The 23,557-nt window shown below is 33.3% G+C and overlaps 1 long non-coding RNA gene across 5 annotated transcripts; it reads right to left on the reverse strand.

The window, feature by feature from the left end:
* Positions 1 to 4,257: 4,257 nt before the first annotated feature.
* LOC145631763 (uncharacterized) lies at positions 4,258 to 21,905 on the reverse strand. Of its 5 annotated transcripts, XR_014112421.1 has the most exons (8): positions 21,708 to 21,905; positions 21,192 to 21,268; positions 20,972 to 21,056; positions 17,903 to 17,989; positions 15,178 to 15,565; positions 14,683 to 14,948; positions 10,280 to 10,379; positions 4,258 to 5,243 (listed from the first exon to the last, which is right to left on the reverse strand). It is a non-coding gene; the product is annotated as an uncharacterized LOC145631763 (long non-coding RNA). The 5 variants fall into 5 exon arrangements; XR_014112418.1 differs by lacking the exon at positions 15,178 to 15,565; XR_014112419.1 differs by lacking the exon at positions 15,178 to 15,565 and having other exon boundaries at positions 10,280 to 10,384.
* Between the last annotated feature and the right edge of the window lie 1,652 nt (positions 21,906 to 23,557).

The following is a 23,557-nucleotide window of genomic DNA, read 5'->3' on the forward strand; positions in this document are numbered from 1 at the left end:
GTGCCAGCAGAGTGGTTTGGTGACAAGGTTTATATATTCGTCCGGGAGAATAACAAGCGTACCGAATATATTTATAATTTTCGACTCTTAAATGAGTATTGTCATATATATTAGTATAAGTTTAATTTGGGAAATATGAAATGATTACCGATACCTATAATGCGACTCTAGAAAAAAAGAGTTTGTGATTAGAACCATCTCATATTCTCATGCAACTCCTGATTGTTATTTCAACATAATTCCGAAATAGCTACATAATTAAATTAGGACTTTATAGACCTATTCATAGGCCTTTTTATTCTTCAAAACATATTTATATGAACCCTGGAACATCCCCCATAATTGCTATAATTTTGAAAAATATTTCCGAAATCAGTCTAAAGGCATAAATTGTAACCTTCTTTCTTTACTTTTTCAAGCCTGAAATAGAAATAGGTTGAGGTGCTTCCCATGGACCCTACAAAACCACGTGATGTCATTTTTATGGCTGAAAATATTCACTTTGCCTTAAAACGGTTAATTTAGCTGATTATGTACACGACCCACTTCATTAAAGTAGAGCCATCACGTGCTTTTATGTGACCAACTAGTGACCGTATATAGTTCCAAATGGTCAATTTAGTTGGTTATGTACATGACCCACTTCATTAAAGTAGAACCATCACGTGCTTTTATGTGACCAACTAGTGACCGCATATAGTTCCAAACGATGCTATATGACCTTGGAATGCCTCCACCACTGTCACTTTAGTTTTCGACACTGGTCACAAAATCTCAAAAATAGTTTGAATTCATGTATTCTAGCTTTCAAATTTGCCTTTATAATATAAATGATCTAATGTTAATTTGACATATACGTGATATACCAAACTTGATTGTATTACGGAATATAAAATTGAAAATAATACTTCATATTCTACTTTTATGTTTTACTATGTATTTCAAAGCATAAAAATATTGATGAGAAGGTTTTGTGTGAGTCTGTTTCATGTGAATCCGATTTATAATGCATACTCCCATCTCCTACCCACCCTAGCCCCTGCCGACGGCCGGCGATCTTCTCCCTCCAAACCCCCGGTGCTAGCGACCCTCCCCGATTACCGACCCAAAAGAACCCCAACACACACGATTCTATAGTCGTCAATTGATGAAGCATAGCCACAACTCCACCACCACCGACCCAAAAGAGCCCAAACCCAAATCGGCCCTCCTTCACCCTCATCAACCTAGAAACGTATTAATTAACAACCCACCTTCCTCAAATCGCAGCAATTAAACACCATTGTCATCGAATACTAAACGCTAAATCCAACGTCGACGTGCTGCAATTTGGTTGTGCTTTGACGGTTGCAATTTGATGGTTCAATTTGAAGTTGATGGTTCGATTTGGTTGTGCTTTAGTTGTATGTTGCGATTTGGTTTGATGGCGATTTGATGGTTCGATTTGAAGGAGTTGATGGTTCGATTTGGTTGTGCTTTAGTTGTATGTTACGATTTGGTTTGATGGCGATTTGATGGTTCGATTTGAAGGAGTTGATGGTTCGATTTGGTTGTGCTTTAGTTGTATGTTGCGATTTGGTTTGATGGCGATTTGATGGTTCGATTTGAAGGAGTTGATGGTTCGATTTGGTTGTGCTTTAGTTGTATGTTGCGATTTGGTTTGATGGCGATTTGATGGTTATTGTGGTGGGATTGAGGTCTCGCCATTTTCATGAAGGAGAGAGAAAATATGATCTGCAGAGAAAGAGGAGAGAAATGGTCGGTTGTTTAGGAGAGAGAAAGAGAGGAAGGAAGAGTTTTAATACCTGACCATTATAATATAATTTCTGATCATTAAGATTTTTTTTTTCCTTTTTGTATGACCGGACTCATGTGAGTGAGTCCCGTTCTACACAAAACTTTTACAATATCGATTGACAGACATAACCTTATCACCCAAAATTATGTTTCGCCAACAAAAAATTTAATAATTTAATTGATCTTAGGTTTGCAATTGAACATTAAGTACTTCCTTTTCCTATAGTCCATACAAACCTATCGGCACTAACCCATGACCAATTGTTTCCAAATTACGTACACAAACCCAAATCAAACTTGAATTTGTATATTAGTCTAATATACTTAGGGGCCGTTTGGTTGGGGTTAATCATCAAAGGGAATGAGAATCAACTGCCCTCATTCCCTTTGTTGTTGTTTGTTAGACCATTTTTCCCATTCCCTTTACCTTCCTCATTACCCCAAATCCCTCTAAGTTCATTCCCCACCCCCTAGACTTTTCCATTCCCATTCCCTAGTCACCACCGCACCACCACATCACCACCTTCCTACCTACACACACCACCGAGAAACCCAACCATCGCACTACTGACAACCTCGCCGCGTCTTCGACGACCCTCGCCGCCTCTCCCCCTACCCGTAAAACTCTCCCCTCCTCCCGCAAAAACATCCCCAGCCCCGTATAACCCTAGAAATCACTCCCTAGCCTCGCCAAACCGCCGTCCGTCTATCCCTTCACCGTCAAAACCCTAGCCGCTAGGGTTTCGTGGGTGGGGGAGGGTCGAACGACGGGTTTTTAGGGGAGTGAAGGATGTTTTTCGAGGGAGGGACGTGTCTAGGGTTTTTCGGGGCTAATTTTCGGGGAAGGGAGAGCTGCACGAGGGCCAAAGAAGGGCGGCGAAGGTGCGGTGAAGGGCGGCGAAGGTACGACTGGTGGTTTGGTGGACGGATGGTGGCTAGAAAAGGTGGAAAGTGAATGAATTAGGTGGTTGTGTGGTGGTGGGCTGATGAGATTGTTTCCCTTTGTTTTTAAAACAAACAACATAAAGAATATTAGGTATTTCCATTCCATTATCTTTCTTTCCCTTTGTTCATTCTTACAAATTTGTAAACTTGTTTATGTAAGAACTAGTTCCTTTATTTATTGATGTTCATAAACAAAGTCGTTTATAAGATAAGCCCAAAGCTCATTTAATGAAAGTTAATAACTTATTCACTAAAATTTTAAAAGTTATTGATTTACTTACTAACATTTTTTAATTAGCATAATTTTGATAATTTAAATGTGAAAAATGCAATTTTTATTTTTGAAAAAAAAATAAATTAGTTTATAACCATATTGTATATGCAAAATACTCATTTATGAAATCGGCTAGATTAATACAAAAAATCGCTCATGATTTTATTTTATCACAAATTCAAGATTATATATGCAAAAGGCTTATTTATGAAATCGGCTAGATAAATAAACATATCGTTCATGATTTGACAAACAAATCGTTCATGATATGATCACGAACACTACAATAACATCATAATCATTCATGATTTGATAACAAACTATTTTTCATAATAATCGAAACACTTTCCTTAAACATTCGTTTTATAATAATTGTAAAACTTTTGTATTTAGGAAAACCCCACTAGTATTACTACTTATATTGATTCTCTTTCATACTAAAACTTTGTACATACTCTAATGTTGCAGTTACTATGAAATGGAAATAGTAATATCTTTTTTCATATAATAAGCAATGATCTGACAAAGTGTAAACAGAAAACCTCTATCATTACAAATAATATAAAATAGATGCATATTTTTCAATCCACTCATAATTAAGCAACAATTTTCTTACATTTACTCACCTTTTGAACTTCTATTAACAATATCTTCAAATGCATGAATTTGTGTGCAAACAATAACTGTTAAAGAACTTTTGGAACAGAGGTAATATCTAACAGACTAATATGTTCTAACACGTGTGGATTAAATGAACGTTCTAGAAAGTGGATAAGACATCTGTTTCTTAGGTTGGGCAATAATTAACAAAATCACAATAGATGCTGCATATCAATGAAACATATAATATAATTATAGAAATTAGATTAAAAATATATTATTCTTGGAAGTACAGATACACAATGAAATCATGAAAGATATATTACTTAAGATTAATGTAAAAGGTCACTACAATAGGAAAATAATCAAGCCAAGAAAATTTCTATTAAACTAAAAAGCTTACATAATTAGCTGGCAAAATCTGCATTTGAACCTTAATAACTTAGGAAAAAAGGAAAAGAAGCAAAGTAGAGATATTAATTGAGTCAATATGAAGCTGTAAAAATATTTATATCATCTTCCTTGCTTTCTTACCAAATATATAAATTCTATGGGGATACACAATAATTAATTCATGCACATTTTTAATGCCAGCCTAAGTTTCTGAAAATGTTATTGCCCATATCAGATTTTCAAATTAATAAAGTAAGAAATCAGGAGATCCTGATATTAGGGGACTTTCATTCAATTACCTTAACCTTCTATAATAAAAGGCTTGTTTATGATTTAAAGAAATAATTATAGGCATTAGGTTATCAAAATTGTAAGAAAAATCATAAATGAAACAGAAAATTCTTAGATGGCAAAAGCCAAAAAGGATAGAGAAGATCATTATCCTACCCATTGATCCATAGAAAAGGTGAAAAACTCTGCTATAAATTATTCTGCTCCCCCACGGCGAAATGTGTACCTTGTCTCTTCTTCCTTTCTCTCTTCCCCTATCCCTCCCCTTCGTTTTTCTCTCAAGTAACTTGTTTTCACAATGTCTACACGGTGGAACTCAAACCCCCACCGTCTCTTTGGCAACGAGCATTCTAGGCCTTATGTTATGAGTCCTATGGTGCTTGAATGCCGACTTTGTGAGAAGGTATTCCTCAGCAGCCATTCTCTAATAGAGCACTATGAGTCCCATCAAAATGAGTTTGCTCAGAGAGCCCAAAATAATCTAACGGCTGCCTTGATAGTTAGACAGAGAGAGAACAGAGAGAGAATCATTACCAACAATCCGTCCCAACCCCGCCTCTCTCCACCATCCACCTTTCAGCAGCGATACCACCCATATTTCCCAAATGCCTTCAGAACTTTGCAGCATGAAAGGCCACCAATAGCTCAAACCCGCCCTTTTCCTGCTACACAAACTCAAAACTTGGTACAATCAAGGCACCCTGTTGTGAATCATGGCACCTTGGGTGTTTCCTTTCCATTTCCAAACTCAACATCAGGAAGGACTGTTGCAAGTGGCAGTCAGTTTGTCCTTCACCAACAACTGCCATCGGCACAGAAAGCTTCACCTCCACGAGTGCCTTTCCCAGATATTCGAGGGCAGAAAGGACATGATCAGTTAGCAGACAGCAGAACTGTTTGGTACCTCAAACAATTGGAGAAGCCGATACCAGCGATGATTGATCTGGATGGAGAAGATGAAACATGTGAGCACCTAAAATTGGATCTGACATTGAAGCTCTAAGTCAAGGGATATGTTCTGTGTTATCAAAGAATCTTTTTATTTTCTTGCCTTCTCTCTTTTACATCCTTCGCTTTTAAAATTTATTTTTTAGTAGTACACAGGTTCAGGAATCAGGAATCAATAGATTTTCATGTAGTCTACATGCCTTTCTAGAGGGTTATTCTTTCTTCCTAATGTAAGCCTGTAACGACACAGTGTAATGGAATCTATTGCATTTTTCTTTTTCATACAAGTCCTTGCTAATTGAGTTAAGAGCATACATATTCTATTAAAGGCGAGAATAATAAAAGACAAAGCAAGTAAAGCAATCAATTTTAGAACACTTCTTATTTTAAAAGTAGACTCCTAGATTCCCAATCTAGCACAAGTCGTTATATAAGAATTGTGATGGCATTAACAATCGCTAAGCTGCAAAAATCATCTCAAGGGAGCTAAGACACGCTTTGTGGATAGCACATTGTAGATTGAAAAGTTATTTATTTTTATTTATTTTTTATCAATTTCCAATAGACCTAACATCTATTTTCGTTTTACTCAAGGCTCAAAGATAGACCCTCTTATAAGTCTCAAACTGTCACTTCTCAATTATCTTTGGCGAAGCCACAACATACAGATAATAATAATATATTTCAATGACTTTTTTATATGATTTATTTTTTTTGTCACATCATCTGGAATGAAAACAACTTTGAAAAATTCTCAAATTTGCCACCTCATTTTGGAAATCATTCTCTTCCGCCTTACTTGAGCCCCCGTTGTAATTTAAGAGTTTTGAAATGTATTCTTTACTTCATTCAATAAAGTTTTTCTCACTCTATTAAGTAGGCTCCATAAAGTTCTTCCCTCTTTTTCTGCATATTGTGGCAATGAAAATTCCTCCTACCACCCCTAGTGTGCCACCCTATGAAAGCCATTACCCCCAGTCCCAAAATAAGATATGCAACTAAGCATGTGACTTATCTTATATGTAAATTCAATATGTTTAAACATTTTAATAAGATATGGTAACTGCTAATTCATTAAAAGAGCAGTCTAACGGATGTAAACACATGTTATGTAACTGCATTTTGCGGAAACACAAATCAAAAATCCCTTACAGAAGGTCTTTCACAAAAAGGAATAGCCTTAATTTAAATTCATAATTATGCTAACATTAAGACAGAGATCTTATGTAGGAAAAAAGTAACACACTAGGGTATCATGGAACAAATACCTTTATTAAGTGTACATCTAACTATTATAGCATTATAGGGTAACTGTGAGCCAATTTGGGGTAGCTTAAAATTTGCATTGGTATAACATGATTTTAAAGTTAGTCCCTTTGAACACTATGACTGTAAGGTGATCTCAACTTACATGTGGTTCTAAATGAGATGGTTGTGAAAGCATCAATGGAGATTTTGGTTACGGAGATAAAAATGAAATTGAAAATGATACTTTGGATTTCACATTGGCATACGACTTGGGTATAATGAACACTAGATTTAAGTAAAAAAAAACAAAAACTCTTAGCTAATGACTTGGTAAAATAGACTTCTTTTTAGTAAAAATGCTTGGGGAAAATAATTACATTAATTGTAAGGTGAAACTGGTGCTTGATTTTTGTGGTAGGATATATATATAAATGGAAACAAAGACCACAATTGGAGCCTAAATTAAAATGAGAACCAACAAAAATTTGTGCAAAAGATGGTAAATGCAAGAATTGGTCTTTATATCACAGATTTAAATATAGCTTCAGGGACAAAAGGGAGCACAGCATTGCGGCAAAAGAAGCATGCCACCGAGCAAGCTATCAGCTTGGTGGAATGAAGAAGTATCAAGTGATAAAGAGCAAACAAGATGTAAGAGTGATAAGAATTTTGAGAAGTATAAAAAGAGACTAGAAGAAAAGCAAAAGGAGGTTGTACAAGATGCAAAAGTGAAGGTGAATCAAGACCTTTACCCGAGCTTCGATACGAAAGAAAGGGTAAAATGCATTAATAGTCTTCCGTGTATATGAGATAGAAAGACAAGAGATATCACCAAGTAGTTCTGGTTCAGTGTATATGAAAGAATGGGTAAAATGCATTAATAGTCTTCCATGCATATGAGATAGAAAGACGAGATACCACCAGGTAGTTCTGGTTCAGGTAGAGATAAAGGATAGAGTGAGCCATGAAGATCCTAATTTTATTAGATTGTTCAATGGAGATTGGATCCAACATACTGAAGATATAAGTATTCATCAGGCGGAGAATAACAAAAAGAAGTCAATTGAAAAGATGGGAATGGAGAAAGTAGTTGAGCGTGATGATGTTTAGGGTTAAAGGTGTTTGAGAGAGGGAGGGAGAGAGAAATTTTGAATAGTTGACAAAATTCTTCAACAAGATTTGGGGTAATAATAAGATACTACTAACAAAAGCAACATCGAAGGATCAAACCAACAAGTCATAATTTGAAACTTTGTGGGTGAGTGATCAAAGAAAGGTTAAGGAGGAGAGTGAAGATCTTGGAGAACCAATTTGGCTTTAAGCCTGAGGCAATTCACCTTATGAGCAGCAAATGGAGAGCTATTGGGATAAGAATGATTTGCATATGATTTTCCAATGATTTTGAAAAAGGCCTAAGATAAGGTATAAAGGGAGATAATTTGGTGGGCTTAACAAAGAAAATCATATCATGAAAAAGAAGAGTTCCCTACTACAATTGGAGTACATCAAGGTTCTACACTTAGCCTTTTTTTTTTCCATAGTCAATTAGTCATAGACAAATTGACGAGTTCAATTTAAGATGATATAACATAGTGCATGCGCTTGCTGATGATATTTTGTTGTTTAATGAGAGGAATGAAAACGTGGAAAAGTAAGTTGGAATTGTGGAGACAGATTGCATACAAGTATGCCTTCAAATTTGGAATGTAAGTTAGGCAGAATTAGAAACAGGAAGGCACCAGGGACAAACAGTTCTTATGATATTTAAGACTTATTATTCAATAGGAGGGGGAATTGGATGGAGATGTTGTTTATAGAATCAAAGTAGGTTGGTTGAAGGGGAAGAGTGCTTATGTGATTCTGGCATGCCCCATAAATTGAAGGAGAAATTCTACCTAGGTTGTAAAGCATTATCACGTTAATAAGGGGTGTGGCAGAGATGTATAAGGTTGGATATGAGCCAATACAAGAAAGGACCGATTTGGGAATGAGATGTTTTCAAATAAATAAATAAAATAATATAAAAGTGGGGGTTTACAGCTATTAAAAAGAAGACAAGCAAGAATCACCTAAGGTGATTTGGCCATGTTCGACAGGATCAAGTGAGGTTCGTAAGGAAACAAAGAGTGGCAACGTGCTAGGTAAGGAAACTAAGAGTGGCAAAGTGATAGGTTCGGTTCGTAAGGGGTAGTGGGAAAAAAAGAGAAGAAAAAAACTTACAAGAAGGACATTATGGCAATGGAACGCAAAGTGGATTGTACTTTTTTTTTACCAAAACTTAATATGTTTTCCTTTGTTAAGATTTTCAAGAGCTTTTTTGTGTTTTTCACTCAGTGGGTTTTCCTCTCTTATTATCTCTCCTTGCACCCTTCTATAAAACTTTCTTCAATTTTATTTTTATATCCTCTTTTAGGCTTTGTTTTTCTCGTTTTTCATCCACTTTCATTTAAACACCTTGCTTATAATGTTTCCTATTTTGTGGACAACACCTTAGCACATGATTCATGTTAGCCAACCCCAAATCATTGGGAGTTTTTTTTTTTTTTTTTTTTTTTTGGTTTTTTTTTTTTTTATGGATTAAGGCTTAGTAGACTTGTATTATTTTGTTGATGAGAATGAATAAATGATTAAGATGACACACATGAACATCAAACAACTAATAAGGAACAAATTAAAGCACTGCCAATAAGTCCCTAGGCAGAAGCAACTTCCATTGCGCATTAGAAAAGTCAAATCCATGAAAAAGAATGTACAAGAATTAATAACTAAAAAAAAAACTAAATCTCCTTCCAAGGAGTATGAGACTAGAGATTGTTATTATCCTTTCATTTTTTTATACCTAATAACTAAAAAAGCATAAATGTGAATAAGCTGATGTAGTTTTTGTTTTTCACCTAAACTACTTAATGACTGAAATTATTCATTGGCAAGTGTGAGAATGGAGGTACTGAAAATTATAAGAAACAAAGAAAGCATATGAATATCACAACCTAAGCTGCCATTGAGTTAATCCCCATACATATAATGTAATATATAGTTAAAAAAATATATTAGTCAAAGTTGTGCATTGGAAAAAATGAAAATGTTAGAAGGTTTATAATAAAATCAACAACTGAATAGGCAGTAATGGGGCTTGGAAAACTTAGTGGTAATTTGGTTCACAATCTTCACATAGAAAGTAGAAGTTCCCATTAATTTCAAATTAATGGAAAATAATTTTCATATTCAAATTCATGGGAATTTCCCAAAATTGTTTGGTTAACAATGAGGGAGGCAACTTATTAGGGGAATTTCTACTTACCTAGGGGGGAATTAAGTAGGCAAATTCCTACATTTTGTGGGAAATGTAATTTTCTAGAAAGTTACACACATTCACTTCCCCCACTTCACCAAACTTTTGTTAGCCAAACAACACACCTACTTGTACTCCCTCTGTTACTTATTCTTTTGCCCCATTTGACTTTACACGGTCTCCAACACTCATGTTTAAACACTTATATCTTCAATTTTACATGCATAAAAATTATAAATATTTGATATTAATAAAATTTACGATGAAACGATTCTAACAAGATCCCACATGAATATATTATCACTTATACATAAATGAGAATTCGTGGTCAAAGTTTTATAGGTTTGACTCATATATTTGCAATGGGGCAAAAAATAGGGATGGAGGGAGTAATTCCTAAGAAGTCTCACTTCCCATGTTTTTCATGTCAATCAAATGAACCCTTACAAGTTACAATATTCAGACATTCAAAAGTAAGGGATGCACATTACCTGAGTTTAAGCTTTGGGTAGCCTTTTTCAGGCACATCTTTATTCTTCAATAACATAGAAAGAGGATGGGGAAAAAAAAAAAAAAAAGAATTCCACAGACCTGTACTGTCACAAAATTATGAGAAACGTGTTAGTTGAAGGCAAAACAAACCAACTTTTCGTTACTTATCATTGTGTATCAAAAACAAAATGCCGCATAAAGCCTACTTAATCATACTGAACTCCAAGAGCTTGCACAGCCATATATATAATAAACTCAAGGTCATCTTATAGAAATACTAATTATGAAGGTAAAACTACAATAAGAAAGGACAGTCAGATTCATAAGAGATTCATAGTCTGAAAGCCAAAAGTTTTGACAAGGAGTTGTGAGAGCAGGTAATGCATAAATCTTGCTCTTTATTCTTGGCTAAAACCCTTGGTTTCCTACTTCAATTTGAATCTTATTGTCTTGCATATATCTTGCTATTTTTCCTTGGCTGAAGCCCTGGCATTCTCTTTCAATTTGTGTCTTGCATATATCTTGCTCTTAATATTTTCTCGCAAGTTTCAACTGTGAGACTCAAAGAAGTCATATAGTCCAAATAAAACCTATTCATCAACAGTTTTTTTGATAACATAAAATAACGAATTAATATAAATCAGCAAGCCAGAAACACTAAAAAGGGCCTTCTGTACAAAGAATTACACTAATTTTGTGCCATTGATTGGTGCAGTCCGATATCTACTATATCTACTCCAGCCTCCATGCACCAGTTCATGTTACTATTATTAACCACATCCAAGATTTTTCAATAATTTGTAGTTTGGTATTTTATAATCATAGACTAAAACTACAAGAATATGGATATATCTCTTATAATCTACTCTTCTATTCCTCATTTTATTCACAATGTCAATTACAGTGACATAAACAACATCCAAGTCTAAATAACTCATGAAGTAGATTATTTTGCTTTGGCTTCAACTTTTTATTTGGAACCTATTAAAAAAATCTCAAATTCTAGTTATCACTTTAAAGATGTAAACAAGACAAGAAACAATTTTTAAAAATAAAAATAAATTGTACAAACCATTGACAAAGATCACAAGGCAACTACTTGACTTGCAAAGCTAAGAAACTATCAATCTCAACTTGTTTCAAAATCCCACTTTAAGTTTTCAAAGTCATGCTCCCTCCATCTTTTTTTAAAGTGCCCCATTAGGACGATTTGCACTATTCACTTGACCTACTTTGAACAAATAAATTATACATAAGAAAAAAATACAGTTGGAATTGTCTGAATAAATTATTAACATTCCATTGTTAAAATTTATACTTATTGGTAATTAGATATATTATCGGTCACAGTTTTGGACCAGCATATGCGCCAAGTCCAAAAAAGGCACTTAAAAAAAAGGAGTGAGTACCAATATATTTATTGATGACAAAATTTTTATATATGAACAATACCAATATGTCCCTATTTTCCTCACCTTTTTAAATATTATTCAATAAAAATAATTCAGTTCATTAAAAATAAAGAACATATATAATAGAATATCAGTAAAAATAATTTAATAAATAAATTTAACCAATAATAATAATCTAAGTTTGTTAAAAATAATTTAAGTTCTATTAAAATAAATTCTACTCCCTCCGTCTCATAATACAATGCCTCTTTGGGTTTTTACGCGGGAATAAAGAAAGTTGTAAATTTCTTAAAACTAATGATTAAAAGTTCATATGTGCATGTGGGGTTAGAGAGAGATAGAGAGAGAAAAAGAAGTTGGGAATAATTGAAAAGATAGAGTAAGAAAGTGTTGGAAATTGATAGTACAAAAAAGAAAACGAAAAAAGATGACAGCTCATAAATGAGTAATAATATCAATAACCTTTAAATCGAAAGAAGCATTGTATTTTGATTTACCCAAAAAGGAAAAGAGGCATTGTATTATGAGACCGATGGAGCATTTAGCAAAACAATAAGGCGAAGAAAACAGAGCCTTATGTAGTAGAAATTTGAGAGATAAAAGGTTATCGAGGACTTTCCAACACTCCAAGCGTGGATGGCTTCCAAGAGGCGAACCCAAATAATTGAACAAAGAATCTCAAACCCAACCAAATATGTTCCCTACGTACTTTCGGACACCGGCTAGGCTACAATTAGAAAGGTTAATCTTCAACCATGAAATCAATCCAAAGATATGCAAGATACTAAGCACCTTCTTACACTTTTTCACCAAAAAAAAAACAAATGGCATCATCTACATAATACGTAAGTGGCAAGCCTGCACTTCCTCTCTCCGAAACCCTTGATTAAACCCTCCAACACACCCCACTCAAGCATCCTACAAAACACATCGACAATGACAATATAGAGGAAAGGAGATAAGTGATCTCAATGTCGATGAAGTAAACCACTCTATAAGAGACTCATTCACTATTAACAAGCACCCCTTAATTAAGGGTTCTCCACCAATAAACCTATCATCTCCAACATGAAATCTAAGAAACACCAACTTTCCATATTGTATGCCTTAAAATCTAGCTTTAAAACCAAACCTTTGTACCCTACTTCCATTACCCACAAGAACCATATCTAAGAATTGTCATCCCTTCTCAAAAGCACTTTGCGATTAAGGAACAATAAAAGAAAATACATCCCTAGCCAATTTGCCAAAACCATTGTGACAATTTCATAGGTACTTGTAACCAAACAAGTGGCCATAGCTTCATAATTTATTGTTTTTTTTTTTTTTAAGTATTTGTTCTTCTACACCATCCGAAAGAATGATTTAGGTTGGTTAAATTATAAAAGCTAATAGGATTTTGTACCCTCATAAAAAAAATTTAAAAAGAAAAATAAAAAGTCGTCTTCTCAAATGAAAAACATTGATAACCAATTTTCTATATTGAAATCCTAATTTCGTTCAAATTTCGAATGAGTTTTAGAGATTCCAAATCTTGCAAACTTAACAAAAAAAAAAAAATCAAATTTTAGAATTGATGTTCAAAGCTTTTATAGTCAAAATCTAGCTACAAAACTATCGTATACCAATTGATATTGATGAGGAAGACTATATCGAGGAAATTTGAATATATTCTAAAAAAAGTATTTCTTTCTAAGGGAAAAAAAAAAACAAAAATAGTATAGGAAAATACTTTCTTTTAGCGTTGATTTTTTCCATTGTTCCCATTCATTTTAATTTTTCTCTTTTCTCATTGTTTTTCCCATTATTCCCTCATAAAACCATACTAATCAATTATTTTATTCTTATATCCTCACTATCTATAACAAAGTCTACCCCACCCTACTAAACCCTTTAGCATGAATGTCAAAATTAATGAGCAAATATATTTTTGGACGGAAGAAATGAAATTCTACAATGCCACCCTTAATAAATGTTCACTAAAATTTGGGCACATATAATGATGTTTAGGAATAAGTTGTAGGGGAGTGGATTTATTTTTATTTATGTAGACAGTGTAAAAGTTAGAATAATTATACTACCTCCGATTCTTTTTACTCGCAACAAAGGAGTATTATTTATGAGATATAAAATATTCCTTTGTTGCGAGTAATAAGAACCGGAGGTAGTATCATACAAAACAAAACACACACAAAAAAAAAAAAAAAAAAAAAAAAAAAAGAGGTTGAAAGAGAGAGAGCGAAATGGTGTTTGTGCATTACTATGCAAAGAGAGGTTAAGAATAAGATTATTCATAAAGGGGACCAAATCACACCACTCAACTTTTTTTATTTTTTATTAAATTATGCATCTACCATAAGTACTCGAACAAAAATCAAAAGGTGTAATTCTTTTGTTCCTAATTGTTTTACGAAAACGGTTGGCACACAAATTAAGGCAACTGGAGAGAATGCAATAATGCAGGTGGGTGTAAGAAAGAAAAAAATATATTGTTGGGTAATGTAAATGGGGTAGGCAAAAATAAAATAAAGCAAGTGTAAAAAACTTTCATCAATTGACATAATGTATTTGCTTCCTTCGTTCCATTAATATTGAACTTCCTCCATTCCCCAAATTTGGGAAGTGCACAATAGTTTAGGTAGTGGGAAAGGAAAAAGAGAGAAGAAAAAATACAAAGTTGCCCATGTGATTGCAAGCATAAACTGGTAACAAGGATTAAGAGGAAAGGGGTACATTGGGTATTCAGAGCCTAATATAGAAGTGGTACCATACTTGTGAACTTTCCTTAGAAGGTAAATGGTGCAATATTTAGGTAACGGAGGAAGTATATATATAGCAACAAAATATAGAATCCACCGAAGCATTGGTCAACAGTCAATATAAAAAATTATGTACTTCTCTTCAAGGTATGACCTCAATATATGTAACAGGTAAAATCTTTCAATGCAATCTGTTGTAAAGTAATATAATGCCATATCATCTTTAATTACCTGTTGCCAAGATACGTCTTTAAAACTGCCAAGAAAAACTAATCCACTAGGTCAACGCACTATTTCATCTGTTTCATCTGACTAGGTTGTTCATCATGGCTCCTAGTGCAATGGCCATCCACACTGCTCTCTGCATTTAAGTTGATGTGGGATACACACAAAACATCACATGAAACAGAAATTTTTTCAATAGCCACCTGCACCTCTTTCTTGCAACACGTAGAAAACACCCTTAAAGGCCTCCCGACAATGGGTGCACAGATGACCTATACAAGTTGACAATTAATGCTGAAATCAAGTTTTCAACCGTGGATTTTTTTCCTTTATTTGGTCAGATATAGAGCGAGTAAGAAATGACATAATAAATGCACAATTATCTCATACACATTTTTAAAAAAATAAAAAAAAAATAAAAAATTCTGGGATTATATAAAGCTCACATGCATTGAGCAAATCACTAAGTATGGTAGTAGACTAAGCTTTCTAATCACTTACACATTCTTAACTTCCCCATCTTTCCCCGTTGATCATGACTCGCAATGGTCGACCCATTCAACCAAGACAAATATTTATAGCCCGATTTTCTTGCAGACAATGTCGCTTCACCTCAGTTGATATTGAGGGAATCAGACATCATGCTAACAGTCATATGTTAGAAGCAACAATTAACAACATCCACAACCAACGTCAAACAGAGCAAACTCGGCAACTAAGAGAAAGGAATCTGCTCTTCAATCCCTTCCGTCAACTACTTCCATCACCAGCCCAGCCAGCGAGGAGAATTCCTAGAAGCAACAGAATTCAGATGCAGAGAGGAACACCAGGTTCTGAAGAATGGAGACCTGTTCAGACCCAACTGGTCCAAGCAGAGCAGCATATCGCGCTACAAGAAACAAGCAACGCAAATTTAATGCCCTTGATAGATCAGCTTGACCATCCCATCCCAATAATAATAGATCTTGATAGCGACCAAACTGGTGATATAGACCAATTTGATCTCACTTTGCGACTCTGAAGACGCATATGGATCCAAGGTGGTGAGACTCGTGACAGTAACATTTTCTTTTTCAGTAGTTGTCTAATTTTCATATATCTTTTTAAGATGTGGCTGCATGCACATCCCATCCTCTCTTGTCATTCCGGTGACAGAAGAAGATGCCCATTAGCCGTTTCTATTTCTAGTACTTTGTTATCCGTATGTGTAACTCAAAGAGTCATTGAGTCTCTGGACATGGCAAATTGAAAGTGTTATCTACCTATTTTAAATTTTCATGAATTCAGTTATTCATTAGTCAATTCGTGTTTAGCAAAAGTATAGTTGTGGAGGTAAGTTTTAGTTGCTAAGAGATAATTAATATGAATGTTCAATAAACTAGCTGTTGAATAACTGTTACAAATATAAATTAATTTTTTTCCCTAAAGGTATAAATTAAATTACCTTTAAAAGCTACCTCCACCACTAAAAGCAACCCCAAGGTCCCAAACTAGTACACTGTCAAACGCCCAATTTTTTTATCAAGTAAAAAAATACTTTAAAGCTAGGGCCAGATACGTCCCAAATCCAACAGTTTTATTTTCTCTAAAGCCTTGTTAGGCAAAACTAGCGGTCAAGTAGCGGGTATCACTAGTAGCGGGTAGAGATTAGTTGTCAAAATAACGTTGTACAGTATGAGTGTCTTGGCAAAAGTAGCGGTTGAAATATTAAAAAACGTACATATTGTTTAAAAAAGTAACCAAAATTTTACAACCTCAACCCGCCGCTACCTTTAAAATACTACTAATTTTAACGTTTGAGAAAATCTACCCAAACGATACCTCTACCACTAACCGCTACCAGAACCAGTACCTTACCGAACCCCTTTTAAGTAGTGTTTGAACTTGGTCAAAACACTAACCAATACCTCAAACACTACCACCAAACAAGGTCTAAAACTCATACAATGGTCAAAATGTTTAAGAGCTGAAATAATTCGTTTCTCCCTCACTTGTTTATACAGTAACTACCATAAGGACTTTGAGAATTTTATAGGGTGTATATGTGGTGTGATGTGTTGGGAAATTAAATACTAGTGTATGAGATAGGAGAAATAATAAAGAACGTAGTATTGGGGACCATGAGTAGGGTAACTATATATATATATATATATATATATATATATATATATATATATATATATATATATATATATATATATAATCCTTCGTTTTTTATTTATTGCACCACTTGCCTTTTAAGGAAGTTTCACAAATATTGCAACATTTCCATTGTAGGAAACAAAATATCTCTATTCACTACAAATACCCAATATACACTTACTTTTGTCACTTGATTTTTTAGTTTATGTTTACATCACATGGATAACTTTATAATTTTACCCCTCTCCCTCTTCCTTTTTCCCACTCCCAAAAAAAAAAGTGTGCCAACCTATATCCCTTAATGTTTGCCCCTTTTTCCTTTTTTAATTCATCCCTTAAAATTTGCCCCATATTAAGTTTGGGTGTAGGGACATCTTTACTCTCACAACCACTCTATTAACCCCTACCACTTTTCGAACTCATAAATTTCAACAAAAAATTTAAAAAGTAACGATTCCCCAATGGAGCAAATAAAGGGGGATAGAGGGAGTAGAATGTTAACCATATGTGCTTGCATAAATTTCAAGAAGAAAAGAAACAAGAAACTGCTTGAAGCGTTACGAGATTGTCAAACTTAAGGCTATAAGTAATCAATAATAAATAAACTCTCAATATCAAAAACTTAAAAGAATAATCTAATTAATCTCTTGGAAATTGTACTTATTTTAAACATTCAATTTAATGTAAGCCATTTTACAGGCACAAAACTAAAATGCAAAGCAGAGAAGAGAAAACTACGCATGACCGTCCAATCACTGAAAAAGTTTAGAGTGGTAACAGTATATAAACATTAAATGACTTGACGACTTTAGTTGTGATCTATTTTCTCCTTAAAGCAGTTAAAACATCCCTCCATCCCATTATTTTTCTCTTTCCAAGCAAGTCGCAATAAGGAGGGGCCAAACTGAATCAATGGTCAGCCTAGCAAATATTGCCATCTGATGGGCCAAGCCCACAAGACAACCACTAGTTAGGTTAATACCCACTTGGCTGGGGAAAGGGTTCGCTACAGGTGAGCTAGCATCAGCATAGAAATCCTTATCATATGCAGTACTAAACAAAACGATACAAAATAGGGAGGTACCTTATTTAACATTTCATGTCATTGCAGATTTAAACTTGAGTTTAGTAATTTGTAGTGCACTAGTGCCCATTTCAGGACCTCGGCTACCTAGAATAATAAAACACCCTTCAATATAAAAAAATTACAGAGACTGACATGATGACATCATTAAAAACAGTGACTGAAAAGGCTTAAGTTACAGAAATGAAAAGGGTGCATGCAGAGAATTTGAATATGGAGAACAAAATATGTATGCATTTGACTGTGGCAGACACATTAATCAAGAGAGAAGAATGCCCAAACCCAGCCCAAAAGCCCCAAACGGCCCAATAGTTCGACTAGAGAAACGTATCAAGCATAAAATAAATTAGTCATTGCATAAGAAAGATATGTCCATCTTACAAAAGTAAAGCAATCAAATCAAGGCACTAGGGAGTTTACAAGAAAAGAAAGGATCATTCCCTTTGCAAATCAAGAGCATGACTAACTATGAATGGTAGAAGATTGTATTCTAATTACTCAAACTAAAATGAAAAACACGATGGTACTTTCAGGGTATTAGGAAAAAGAAAGTGATACAGTATCAGTCACTAACATAAATGATTACATTAATCTGAATAAGGAAATCAGCCAAAATTGACACATCAAAATCACACATATTTATAGTTTCAACATTTGCTTTAGTAGAAGACTTACGAATGATGGGCCATATTGCTTGAAGCTTATTAGTATCTTTAACTGACTTATAGGTACAATTTTTGCTGAAATTGTGTTCTAGGTAAATTAAACAATAACTAGTTAACAGAACTCTCATCATGGATGCTATACATTCATTTTAGAGATGGTGGCCATAAAAAAAGCTTGTCTTGTAAATGCTAGATGCAAGGGACAATATGAAAAACACACTTAAGGAGGTAGCACAGGAACATAAAGCAAGTAAAATACTATCAAAGCCCTCAAATTTTGTTAAGAAAAATACAAATAAAACCATTAAAGACTAAAGCAAATTTTCATAGTCATAATTTCCGCTCAAAGAGTAAAGGCTATAAGAGCTTGACTCCCGAATACAAACTAATTACTCAAAAATTACGATCAAATACGCTTGTAGAGAATTTATCGCCAATAAAGAAATTGTGATCAACCCCGTGTTTATGACATAACTTTTTGAAAAAAGACCCATAATGATGGTTCATTTATATAGTGTGATCAATTTAATTTAAGCAACAACAACTTGGAAATTATTTATACTCCATACTTACTACTAAAACAATAACAAAAGCTGACATGTGGAAACCTCTCCTTAATTTTTTTGCCTAAATCATTTCTAAAATATTCTCTTTCAAGGAAAATAATTTACTAAAAAAATCCTCTTTGAACTACAAATCTAAGATAATCTTTATTATTTTTGTTCTGTTCAATTTATTTTAAATATTTAATATGAAAATGAAACCAAAAAAAAAAAGTCATTTTCCTTTAAACAATATGCCAACCTTAAGTCAAAGAGTAGTCCCATAATAAGCCCATTCCTACATTAAAAAATGTGACAAAACCGTTCTTCACATTTTAAAATAGTATATGCAGCTATTACTTCCAGATGGAGGGAATAATAATATTATAATAGGATTAGAAGCCTAAAAAAGTGAGTGTAATGTTACATTCTATAAAATTTGTTGACTATACTTCAGCTAAAGTAGCATGTGTAGCTTGGAGCCTTGGACATAAAAAGGTTCTTACAAACATAAAGAGGATTGCTTAGACGTAGGATTGTAAAGTCGGCTGTAATAATTAGTTGTTGGAACGCAAAAGAAGCACCCACTCCCCAAATTTAGCTTTTAGAAACTTAGTTTGCAATGTGATTAGCTAGATGCCACATTATTAGTAAGAATTATGGTTATATATTTACGCAAAAATTGCAAAAGGAGACAATTGCATAATATGCTGTCATTATGAGTTGTTTTCAAAAAAAAAAACATGTAATCTTATAAGAAATATACACAAATTCTATGCCTATAAATAATAGAAATTAAAGTATATGAAACAAAAATAGGTTTAATAGTGTCAATAAATTAGTACATTCTCTAATTCTCCACTAACTTAAGCTCAGGTTCTCAAATATTTTACAGTACCACGAGTCCAGAACGGATTTGATGTTACAAAAATTTGAGTTTTATGATGGCTGGCGGGGATTGATCTCGTTCAATGTTGGTTGTCTAGAATAGAACGGCAACCAATATTAGTGCTTATGTCAGTCCAAACAAGAAAAGGAGGACAGCATTATTCCATTTATTGCAAATTAGCCTAAAAAAACTTTCCAAATGCAGGCTGCTCAAACTAGTACCCAATAAGAGATATTCATGATTGATAAACCTGCACACCACATACACACTGATCTAATTCAAAATTTTGCAGTAACTGTGTGCACTAATATTAATCTAAGGGAGAAAAAGATTAGCATATGATAGAAACCATGAAACCACAACTAACTTTTCTAATTACCCCTCAATAACAATTATACCTTCTTATACACTATATAGGTCCCCCAATAAGCCTCGCGTTAGTCTTAACCACATCAAAGAATTACAGTATCTCAAATTCCATAAACCTTCAGTTGCACACGTAATGTCATAAATTTAAAACCCTAGTTCCAAACTGTACTAAAACTCAATCAAAATGTATGCCCATTGCCCAATCATAGAGAAATTACACAACATATTTCCGACATCAACTTAATACCTTTTCCTTACAAAAACAAATTTACAAGAACAGTTGTGCATACAATTCACACAAAACATTAAATACAAACGAACTCCGATTGTAGTCTATATTTCAACATTGAATCAAGAAAAGTATGATTAAATCACACTCCAAACATAAGTTTCATAATGAGTGAAACAAACAGCAACACAACTTTACAGCAAAAGAATAAATCTGGAAGATTCAAAACAATTTTATATGATTTCATGTACTTTATAAATCAATAAATCGGGAAGATCAAAACAATTTGTATATGATTTCATCATGAAAAAAATAGTACTTCATACAAAAAATAACTGAAATTACAGAAAGGAATTATAATTTGAAATATTGTACCTTGACGGTAACCTTCCTCTTAAGCCTCTCTCGAGCCAAGGCCTCAAGTCATTGACTGCTACCTTAACCGGAATAACGGCAAAATCTAAACAAGTGAACAACAACCAAGCCTTAGTCCCAAAATTAATAAATAAAAATAAAAACATTTATATATATATATATGGAAACAAACACCCCAAAAACTCAGTTCAATGAAACATTAAAGAAAGAGGAGCTCAACCATCGCCGCGTCGTACTCAAATCTTCTGATCATTCATTACCAGCGACGGATTTTGAGAAATACCCAAATGATCGTATCTACAAAATCCAAAACAGAATTAATGAAATTCTTCGTCTCCTTCAACAAATCAAAGTAGTCAAATCCAGGGAAGGAGGAGCAGGGAGATAAGTGCCAATTTCATAGTTTGATTCTAAAATTAAAGGGTTTCTGCAACCCATTAACAATCAATTTTGATTCAATTATCAAATTAGACTCATAAAATTAGAAAGAAAGGATTTAATTTCATAGCTCCATCCTAATATTGACGAAAAATTTTATTCAATTATCAATTTAAGCTCATAATTTTCTTCTTTAGAAACAAATCGACGAGTTTAGTAATTGATAAAAAATGGTTCAATAATCGAATTTAGAAAAAAAAAAACCCTAAATTGAGTATAGTGAGAATTAAATTAACGACGAACCCTAGATTGTGAAATTGAAATTCGATGAATAATAAGAAAGGAAACAACGTGTTACCTCAAAAGTAATGCTTCAATGGAAGATAGAAATGTAAGAAATCGCCTAAATAGAGTGCTCTTCATTGGGAAACAAGAGAGAGAAAGAGGATATAAGGATCTGCCTTAAAATCAATATTTATCTATTCATTTTACTTCGTAATGTACTTAACAAGTAAATAAATCATGATCATCTATGAAAAAATAGTTGATTATTGTTAAAAGGAACGCCTCCACGATAAGTAGTTTAAAACATATGCCCTGTAAATATCACGCGTTGATCGATGTTATTAGTTTTTATTTTAATATGATAATTCTAACGATATAATTATTGTTCATTTTAATATGATAATTCTACTTTTATTATCTTATTATCCAACACTCCCAAAGCGTTTATTAGTTTTTGTCTATTGTTAAAACATTTAATACTGAGTAAAAAAAAAAAGGAAAATTTGCAAATTGCAGTCATTTAAAGTTCGTATTTTGCAAATTGCAGCCATTTAAATTTTTTTTTTGCAAATTGCAGCCCAAAAGTTCGTATAAATTGTAAATTGCAGCCCGATTCAATTTTTTCATCGGTTTACATGTTGAAAAATCTTCGGATAAGGTTTTAGGGGTCATTTTAGTCCTTAGGGTCCCGAATTGAGCTCGGAATCAGCAAAAAAATATCGTAAGTGTCTCATATTTACAGTTTCCCACAAATCGATACATTTTTGTTACGCAAAACGAGATACTTATGTTATTTTTTTGCTAATTCTGAGCTCAATTCGGTCCCTAAGAACTAAAATGACCCCTAAAACCTTAGCCGAAGATTTTTCAACATGTAAACCGATGAAAAAATTGAATCGGGCTGCAATTTACAATTTATACGAACTTTTGGGCTTCAATTTGCAAAAAAAAATTAAAATGGCTGCAATTTGCAAATTTTCCAAAAAAAAATTATACATAATTGGGTGCAAAACCTTATACGGAGTTAAAAAAAAATAAATATATATAAAAAAAAATAAATAAATAAATAAACCTTTATTATGTTGAATTCCTATCACTATGTGCACTTAGGTGTACATAATTGTAAAACTTTATTATATTGAATTCCTATCTTTATGTGCTTTCATGTGTACATATTGTAAAACTTTATTATGTTGAATTATTTATTAACAGCGCCTTAAAATTAAAAAAATAAAAAATAAAAAATAAAAAAAATTAAAAAAAAAAAAAAAAGAGCAAAGCTCTAACCACTTAAATTATCTTCACTCTCACATTTTCTATCAATTTTCTACGTATTGAATATGTGTATTAAGTGATATCCCGTCAAAAGAGGAAAATAAAAATTGTAAGCAATATCTTATTTTTATTTTGAAAATATATATTACAAGGTTGGGATCCAGTGAGAAGAATATTAAAATAAGAAGGAACAAATGTGCATATATTTTATATTATACATTTATACAAGCTATGAGACACAAACAATATAAAATCTATCATGTTCAATTTTATTTTATTTTTCCATAAAATGTTATCCTCCTTATTCTAATAAAATAAAAGAAATTTTATAAAAAAAAATAAAAAAATAAAATAAAATAAAAAAAAAAACCACCTTTTATAAGCATTTTTTTTGCAAGAAACCACTTGATAAATTTTTTTTGCAAAGACACACCTTAATCAAATTTTTTTTGCAAAACCATACCTTTATGCCGGAAAATAGAGTCAAACCCTATTTTCCGGTGTTGACTACGCCATTTGCACCCACGAAACTGGCAGTGGAGGGGAGAAGGGTGGCTAAGGCTATAGAGGAGGGTTTAGGGTGGTCAACGTCGTTAAAGGGGTGTGTTTAGGGTGGTCAACGCCGGAAAAGGGGGTGTGTTTATGGTG

This window comes from Chenopodium album, chromosome 5, assembly GCF_948465745.1.
Source record: "Chenopodium album chromosome 5, dcCheAlbu1.1, whole genome shotgun sequence".
Taxonomy (NCBI): Eukaryota; Viridiplantae; Streptophyta; class Magnoliopsida; order Caryophyllales; family Amaranthaceae; genus Chenopodium; species Chenopodium album.